Here is a 9,766-nt window from a genome sequence, read left to right as displayed (position 1 = left end):
CTGATACATTTGGACTCAGAGAGGAAAAAACTATTTTTCTCCCAACAAATATTTTATTATGAAAAAAATTCAAACATACAGAAGGGTTGAAAGGATTGTATGGTGAATACCCATAGTTCTCATTGATGTTATGATTGATATTTTCTATATTTGCTTAATGATATTATCTATCCATCTGTACCTATCTCTGTCTTGCCATCAGTCTATCTCAGCTTTTGAATGAAATTTCAAAGGGAGATATTCGTATACTTAATTCTAGACACTTCAACATGCATATAATTAAAGGGTTCTTAGTTGTTCTGTTTCTATTTTTAAGGTACATTTTGTACACAGGGAAATGCATACATCTCAAGCATACCATTTGATGAGGTTTGACAAATGCATACACATGTGTGATCCAAACTCCTGGGAAGATATTGAATATTACCGTGATTCCAGAGAGTTCTGTTCTAAGTCAGTACCTACTTCTACCCCTCACATTCAGGATGTACTCATTATGGTGATATGTTTCACTACTGAGATCAGTTTTGTTTTTGTTTTTGTTTTTGTTTGGGTAGATCTTCATATAAATGAATTCAGTCTATGTATGCTCTTTTGTGTCTCCTTCCTTCATTGATGTATTGTTTCTGAAATTCATCCGTGTTGTTGTATCAGTAGTTCACTCTTTATTGCCAATACTAAAGAATTGCCTTTTGAAAGCACCTGTAATTTTTCTCTGCTCAAGAGCAAAGCCAACAATTTAAGAAACAAAACAAAAAAAGAAAGGGGGAAAAAAAAGAGAGCCAACTCAAGAATTGTAGAGAACAAACTTATGGTTCCCAGAGGGAGGTGGGGCAGGTGATGGGATTAAGGAGGGCCCTTGTTGTGATGAGCACTGGGTAATATATGGAATTTTTGAATCACTATATTGCACAGCTGGACTAACATTATACTGTATGTTAACTAACTGGAATTAAAACAAAAACTTGAAAAAATACGTAAAAAATAAAAAACAAAAATAGGTCATAAAACAGGAAAAAAAAGTGTAAAGCCAACCTAGAGCATGTTTTAGACAAAGTGGGAAAAAATTATAGGTGGATTTTTTTCCCCTGAGTTTTCATCTATTAGAATCTGCTGTCTCGGGGTGTTTTTCTTAGTTGTTCTTCAGAAGCTTAATTTCTGCTTGTCCTCTCTACAACAGGAATTTGCTCATTAGGTAAAGAACTTGATTATTTCATGTGGTGGAAAATATTTAGCTGTCCCTACTTGTTATTTTCCTTTGCTCCCTGAATATGCTGACCACGTCCAGACAGCTGCGGCAGTACACACAATGGAGAAGAGGTGGGAACAACATGTATGACTGTCTGCCTCTGTCATGAAGCCGATGTGATCATGGTGGGAGGATGGTCCCTTAACTGTAAGACTTTTTCCATTAGTTCCAATGCTAATCCACAGAAAGCCTATGAAAAGAAAGCTTGACAAAGAGCAGCCATATTTTGGAACTGACACTCACTGAGTAGGGATAAATCTATGGCAGGAGTGAAAAAGAGAGATAAGCAACCAATTACCTACTGTAATACCAAGGATATGAAATTGGCTCTAGTTAAGTCTGAAACTTCTATTAGAAATATGTGGCTGTGTGAAAAAAATTAAAGGGAAGTTGTTGAGATTATTAACAAATGAAATAAAATGAAAAAAAAATCTGCTTTATTGAAGCTGATGGAAGCAATATATTTGACCCAGTCAAATCAATGCCAGAGCAAGTTGCCCATACTCTAAAGGAAATCAGGGACTTGAGAGGAGGAAATTAAAAAAAAAAATAAAAAATTAAAAAAAAAAAAAGCCCTCCAAGAAGTTGTCTTAACCTATGTGGCAGAATTTTTGTAAAAAAAAAAAAGTTTCCTTTATAGGGGCACCTGGGTGGCTCTGTCTGTTGAGCATCTGCCTTTGACTTGAGTCATGATCCCAGGGTCCTGGGATCCAGTCCTGCATCAGGCTCCCTGCTTAGCGGGGAGTCTACTTCTCCCTCTGCCTACAGCTTTCCCTGCTTGTGCTCACTCTTTCTCTCTCTCTGTCAAATAAATAAATAAATAAATAAAACATTTTTGAAAAAGAAAGATACTAGTCATTGCAGGTAGTGGCAGAGGAAATAAGCATTCTCTTATGTTAAAAAAATAATTCCCCTTACAAATTAAAGGAAACAAAGCCAAAATTCCATTCCATTATCTCAGTTACTCTTTTTGTTTCTTTGCTGTTTTTCTGTTTGTTTTCTAACTGCAGTGAAGGTGTGTCCTTTCTCTTCATTTTCTTTATTTTTAATTTCTGTATGTTTCAGAGAGATATTTTTGTAAAATAAATTAATAGAAAAATGAAATGCACAAAATAAATAATACAAATCCATAGATTTTATTAGGTTAAACGGATATAACATTACTCTCCCAAATAACTTTAGAAGCTTAGAAACACATCATCTCAGTTCCTCTTCTATCCTGTTATGGACCTGTAGCTCTTAGTCATGGGCAGTAGGGGGGGAGTGCTGACTTACACCAACTCTTAATGTGTTTTGAAAGTTTGTGTCCCAGAAGAGAAAGATAATTTTGAACAAATGCATTCTTCTTCTTCTTCCTTTTTTTTTTTTTTTTAAAGATTGTATTTATTTGTTAGAGAGGGAAAGAGAGAGATCATGAGCAGGGGAGTAGGGCAGAGGGAGAAACAGACTCCTCACTGAGCAGGGAGCCCAACTTGGGGCTCCATCCCAGGACCCTGAAATCATGACCTGAGCCAAAGGCACACACTCAACCGACTGAGTCACCCAGGTGCCCCCAAACTCATTCTTTAGAATGACATTTACTCTCCCATTTCCAACTCCTAAATAGTTTATTGGTTATTGGTAGCTTCTCTATCATAAATCAGTAACGTGCTTAATTTTATAGTCAGGATAAATTTACAGTTAACATTTTATGACAAGTTCATATTTTCAGTAAAGCAGAGTTCTTAGTACAGAATTATAATCTGAAAAATTGTTGCCCTTCATGCTAGAACTATAAAAAGTACCATAATCAATGAATCTTTTAAATAGACATTCTCTTACATGTATGGTTATTTTGATTTCCCTAAATATGTCATCTATTAGGAAAAGCTAAATGGAGGACATGTCATCTCCCTTCTGCTCCCTCCTTGCCGTACTCTCTGTTTCTCAACTCAATAGACATTGTCCAGTTCCTCTTTTTTCAGGCTTCAGCTGCCATAGCTCCATGCCTTTCATGAAATATCAAAGCAGTAACGGCCTTCATAATATTTTCACTACTACCTGAAAGAAATAAATCTCTTTATTGTTCTTAAAAGACACTCATCAGAGAGATAAAGTGCAAATACTTCCAAAGCACGTTCACTTGTCTCTAAATCTGTGAAGACTTATCTTCACACCAGACGTGTTAAAATAGACAGGAGCTCCATCACTTCAAAAAAAGCCAAATTAGAAATTTAACTTTGGAGTTCAGAGCTTAGAGCCTTCACCCCTACCAAATTTATTTGCAGAGCCCAATAAAGTTTTTTAACTTGCCTTCCTAACAAAGTTGTTTCAAAAATAGGTGTTATTTTTTTTATATCTTGAATGTATGATTTTTTGTATTTAACTAGCTATATAATGAGATCTGGCATGAAGATTGACTAGCATATTACTAGGTCAAGCAGTATCATAAAAGGTTAAAGAGTGAAAAACTGTGGGCACCTGGGTGGCTCAGTGGGTTAAAGCCTCTACCTTCAGCTCACTCGGGTCATGATCCCAGGGTTCTGGGTTTGAGCCCCGCATTGAGCTCTCTGCTCAGTGGGGAGCCTGCTTCCTCCTCTCTCTCTGCCTGCCTCTCTGCCTACTTGTGATCTCTGTCTGTAAAATAAAAAAAAAAATATCTTTAAAAAAAAATAAAAGAATGAAAACCTGAAAACCTGAACTCTCAATTATAAGACTTGAACAGGGGTGCCTGGGTGGCTCAGTTGGTTGAGCGACTGCCTTTGGCTCAGGTCATGATCCTGGAGTCCCAGGACTCAGTCCCTTGTTGGGTTCCCTGCTCAGTAGGGAGTCTGCTTTTCCCTCTGACCCTCCCCCGCCATATTCTCTCTTTCTCATTCTCTCCCTTTCTCAAATAAATAAATAAAATCTTAAAAAAAAAAAAAAAGACTTGAACAGTGAAGTAAGTGGCTGAGGGAAGAGCTGCTGTGTTTGTTGGATGACATAAACATTTCATAAATAATGTGCGACCCCAGCTTTTTTCTTCTTGAAATGTAATAAACAGTGGTTCTTTTCCAGTCACTGCATCTCTGTGTAATGGGCGTTGCTGGGGGTAGTACTGTTTTTAGCAGAAACTCATTAAATTGCAGGCATTGGATTGGAGGTAGTAGCAAAGGAAAACCCTTGGAGTGGAAATAACCAGCAAGAAAGAAAAGTAACAGAGAAATGACTAGAAACAAGATTCCAACCAGCCAAAAGTCAGTTGACACCACAATCTTTGTGGCCTCAAGGAACAATGTGGTTGAAACAGGCTAATATTGAGCCTGAAAGGGGGCTATTACTTATTTTGTTTATTGGCTGTCTCTCCCCACTGGGATATAAAAGTCCATGGGCATGAATTTTTGTCTTTTATTTTTTTTTATCACTCCTGAGTCCACAGTGTTTGGCATTAGTACTTTTTTAGTACATACTTGTTGGATGAGTGAATGAGTGCCTTCTCTTTCTGAATGGGTGAGTGGGTGGCAGCATGTTCTTTCTATATGAGGGCCTGCTTTGACCACCATGAAATACTGGAAAGGGACTTGGCTCTGGTAACTTTTTACATTATATTCTCTTTCCAAACCAAAGGAGCTTTAATGTTCTTAGTTAATGTAGGTAATATCGTTTCAGTCAAGTGGGATTTACCAGGAAGGACCTGGTAAGTAACCAATGGATCCACTTGAGTCTTTCTGTATCTGAGGGGAAGATGTTTGGGTGAATAATATTCCCATTTTATTTGTTTGTCTTTTTCTTTCTTCCTTCCTTCCTTCTTTTCTTTCTTTCTTTCTTTCTTTTTTTTTTTTTTGTAAATAAATCCACACCTCACTTCTTCAAGATAAAAAGTGACTAGTGAGAGCACACTGACATATTCTTCTTCAGAACACACGAGGACTGGGGACAACTGAGGTGGAACAAGTTAGGTAGCCTCCCCCAGTGGCTCTAGACCAAGTGGACAATGGGTGGAGATTTGGAGGTACAGCAAAGGCACTTGACAACAGGAATATTGATACCAGGAAGGGCTTCAGCATTTTATTTTGTTACACAGGACTTCTGACCTTCTGATATTCTCCAGTCATAGGAGTTGGTAAAGGAAGCTGTTAAGATCAGGGGAGTAAAAAACAAGTCTTGTTCTAGATATCCACTGAATAGAATACTCTGTATTGGCCAACAATTTGATGATAGTTCCCGGAGTGTTCTCAGCTTTATTTATTTTTTCTCTAATTTCCAACCCTCATCAAATCTCCATCAGTAATGACATTGTGTCTGGAGTATAACCTGATAATTAGACAGGAGACTCTGTAAAATGAGTTTTAACAATCTTAGATCCTATCTACTCATCTGTTCAGACTCCTAATAGCAGGACAAAGGAATATAAAAAATAACTAAGAATAATCTAACCTTCTAGTTTCTGAACTAGATGGAGGATACAATGGAATCTGTCCATGAATAAGTGACCATGTTTAATGCTTGACAGGTTGGAAGATAAGCTAAAAGTTAACATGATTTCCTTAGTGGGATTTCAGATTTGAAATATGAACACTTCTTTGGGTAGAAATGTGGATGCTGTGACTCTACCTTGAACTTAGACACTTTTTTCTGTTTAATTATTCATGTTTAATATCAAACATATTAACCTAAGTATCTATAAATTATCTATAGGCCAATTTAAAATCATTTCCAGAACACACACACAAACACACCCACACACCCAACACACCCACACACACACACCACTCCTTCCCCACATAAAAGTAAATAGGTTCAATCAAATTAATTAAATCTAACACTAAATTTAACACTAAATTCCTATTGTTCAGTAAGGAGGGGTATGGCTACAAATCTTAATCCAAATTCATCTTGGATTATAAATAAAGCTACCTTAAAATACTCAGTCTCTCCACCCAAAAATAATGAATGTTTTTATTTATTCAATTCTTCCATTCTACATCTGAATTAGTGTTTATTGTTTCTTTTTTTTTTAGAGATTTATTGAACACTACATCTAAAACTAATGATGTACTGTATATTGGCTAATTGAATTTAAATTTAAAAAGATTTTTTTTTAATTTGAGAGAGAGATATAATGTGCATGAGTCGGGGGGTTCGGAGAGAGAAAGGGAACCCTCATGGTGACTCCCCACTGAGCATGGAGCCCTACGCAGGGCTCAATTCCAGGACCCTGATATCATGACCTAAACCAAAATCAAGAGTTGAATGCTTAGCTGACTGAACCACTCAGGTACCCCTAAGTTTTCTTCATAAGGGTCTATATTTTGTTTTTCCCTTTTAAGTGTTTGATGTCTTTGGCATTGCGGTTTTCTTTGTTTTTGTATAAGGGAGACATTGAGTTTTTGCGTATATGTATGTGCCTAATTGCTTTGTGGATATCTCCCTTGAATTCAAATTATTTTTAATATATTCTCTTGGGATTTTATAAAAACAATGATATGTGCCCTACATCATATATTTGACTAATCTTCCATGCTAAGTAACTTTCCCTTGCCCTGTGGTTTTTGAGTTGTGGACGTGTGAGTCAGCCATGACTAACTGTGTGTTCTTGCTTGGAACTTTAAACCTTTTGGAAATAAAGAAAAGGGAAAGGCCAGGGAGAGAGATCATTTGCTGTGATTGCAGAAGACTGGAGGGCCCAGTGGTGTAATGATGACTGATAACGTTGAGGGTCTCCCCAACAGATCATTCCTATGAAATGATCTTGGGTTCTTTCCTTCTCTCCCTTCATCCCTCCCTCCCTCCTTCCGCCCCTCCCTTCCTTCCTTGGATTAACCGTGTTTATTACTTGGAGGAAACAAGCACCTTCTCAGTCTTGATTATTAGCTTGTACCAGTCTACTCTTTTAGTGTTAAAGGGGGACATGCAGATCGTGACTCCAGGCATGATACCAAGTAGGCAGATCAGCTTAGGGGCAACCTGTATCCAGTCACAAATTCATCTCGCATTAGCAGTGAAGATTCTGGCATCACCTCAAATTGTTATTTTCCTTACTGATAAGTTTAAGGGATAGATTTCTTCCTTTCTCAGTTTCCTTCCACATAGAGTTCTCTGGCTTTCCAGGTGATTATGTGAACTCTCTACTATCCCTTCAATTAGTTCCTTTACTGTGTGAATTAATCAAATTCAGTTTCATTGAAAATAAAGATTGGAAAAGAGTCCTGTCTGTGGGTGGAGAGTGGAGGAAAGGCTGGAGGTACAAAAAGGCCAGAATTCAGAAAGCAGTGATTAGATCTGGAGCAGCGCAGGATTTCTGGATTGGCTTAGTTGTAGGGAATAGATTAGAATGACCAGTCAGAGAAGATTAGAGAGAGCTTTAGTTTAAGAATCTTAGCCTAAGAAAATAGCCTTATGGGCCTTATGACCATATGATGACTTTTCATAGAAGTGTGAGTTGAAAACATTAGTTTTTTTTTTTAATATTATTTATTTATTTGAAAGAGAGAGAGTGAGAGCGAGCACAAGCAGGTAGAAGAGCAGAGGGAGAGGGAGAAGCAGACTCCCTGCTGAGCAGAGACCCCCCCAATGTGGGGCTCAACCCCAGGACCCTGGGATCACGACCCGAGCCGAAGGCAGATACTTAACCTACTTAACTGACTGAACCACTCAGGCATCCCGAAAACATCAGTTTTAACAGTAAAAGAGAATTCTTCTTACCAAATTTTAGTAGAAATTGAGAATAATAGGGGTTGAATATGTATGTTGAATCCTGTAGGACTATGGAAAGCATGCTAGCAGATTGGAAAACTTTGTTTTTAGAGTCGTGAATGCTCACTTCTATCTTAAATGTGTGGGGGGTGAACAGATCAGAGGGAGCTTCTCTGGACAGGGGCACCTTTAGGTCTATATCGCCCTTGCAGGGGATCACTATGGACCGTGTCCTGATAACTGCAGTCAGCAGTCCTAAGAGACACACTTTGGAAAGCCCACGAAAATGCTCCCCAAATGAGGGGTGCCTGGGTGGCTCTGTCAGCTAAGTGTCAGACTCTTGATTTAGGCTCAGGTCATGATTTCAGGGTTGTGAGAGCGAGCCCTGCATTGAGATCCATGCAGGACGTGAAGCCTGCTTAAGATTCTCTCTCGCCTTCTCTCTCTGTCCCTTGCTGCTTGCATGCTCTGTCTTAGGAAAAAAAAAAGTGCTCCCCAAATGAGAAATGAATGGAAATGAAGCAGTATTTGTGCCTTCGTCACATCCGGATGAATGCCTTTAGTTAACCACCTGTCACAACTCTGTTTATCTCTCATCACCTTTTTCCTGTGTCCTGGCTCTTGAGGTGTCTGTTAGAACAGCCAATAGTGGAGGAGAACGTGACAGAGGAACAGAGGAGAAATAAAATAAGTCCCCACTGTTCATTGCAGGCTTACATCCGATACAGACTCTGTCAGGGCTAGTAGGAGGTTGGAGAAGGGAGGGGAAGACTTTTAAATTGTTTTGGACCAGATTGAGACTGTGACCAAAAGGGCCTAGAAAATTTTCTTTCTTTTTCCAGTTTTTATTTAAATTCTAGGTAGTTAGTATATAGTGTAATATTAGTTTCAGGAGTAGAATTTGGTGATTTATCACTTACAGACAACACCCAGTGCTCATCACAAGTGCCCCTCTTAATACCCATCCCCCATATAAACCCCCCACCTTACCCCCATCACCCTCGGTTCTCTGTAGTTAAGAGTCTGGTTTATGGTCTGCCTCTCTCTCTTTTTTCCCCCTATGTTCATTTGTTTCATAAATCCCACGTATGAGTGAAGTCATTTGGTGTTTGTCTTTCTCTGACTGACTTATTTTGCTTGGCATAATATACTCTAGCTCCATCCACATTCTTGCAAATGGAAAGATTTTGTTCTTTCATTCCATTGTATATCTGCCTGTGACTCGTGGCAGATGCAGGGAGAGAATTAGTGCACGAGCACGTTTGAATATAGAAGAAAGAATAATGCTGTTTACCACTTGCACCCTATTGAGTCCCACTCGCTGAATACAGTATTTACATATTGGTGTGCAAAGGGGAACGCTTACTATGAGGAGACATGGGGAATCAAATCAGATGCGATGTAATAATACCTAGCTAGCTATGATCTAAAACCTTAAAGCTGGTGATGATGATGCAAAGAAATGGACAGATGTGAGCGAGAATTAAAGGATACATTTCTTCTTCTTCTTCTTCTTTTTCCAGATGATAGCTAATTGAATTGAATAAGAAGATAGAATATTGAAAGATTAGTTTGAGGTTTTAAGCCTGGAATAATGGTGATACTATTTACAGAAACAGAGTAATCAAAGAGGTTTCCATGATTGAGAAAATAAGAGATAAAGGGAAAAAAAGGAAAGTGTTTTTGGAAAGGAAAACTAAATAATGAATAAGGAACTATTCAGAGGTCTTTGGAAATCAGAACAAAGGAAGAGCTGGTAGGTCTTCATTGAAAGGAGAGAAAGGGGAAATAGTTTACAACTTGTATCATCTCTAACACTATCTGAGAGTGCCTAATAATGATGATAACAATACTAGTAATAAA

At 38.2% G+C, this 9,766-nt stretch overlaps 1 non-coding gene across 1 annotated transcript; it reads right to left on the bottom strand.

Annotated features, from left to right (window-relative positions):
• Positions 1-7,113: 7,113 nt before the first annotated feature.
• LOC116569797 lies at positions 7,114-7,266 on the bottom strand. The gene has a single exon (XR_004277204.1). It is a non-coding gene; the product is annotated as a U12 minor spliceosomal RNA (small nuclear RNA).
• Positions 7,267-9,766: the final 2,500 nt, after the last annotated feature.

The sequence above is a fragment of the Mustela erminea genome, chromosome 11 (genome assembly GCF_009829155.1).
Source record: "Mustela erminea isolate mMusErm1 chromosome 11, mMusErm1.Pri, whole genome shotgun sequence".
In the NCBI taxonomy this organism is placed as follows: Eukaryota; Metazoa; Chordata; class Mammalia; order Carnivora; family Mustelidae; genus Mustela; species Mustela erminea.
The sequence above is the reverse complement of the archived record's forward strand: the minus strand, read 5'-3'. Positions and strand labels throughout refer to the sequence as shown.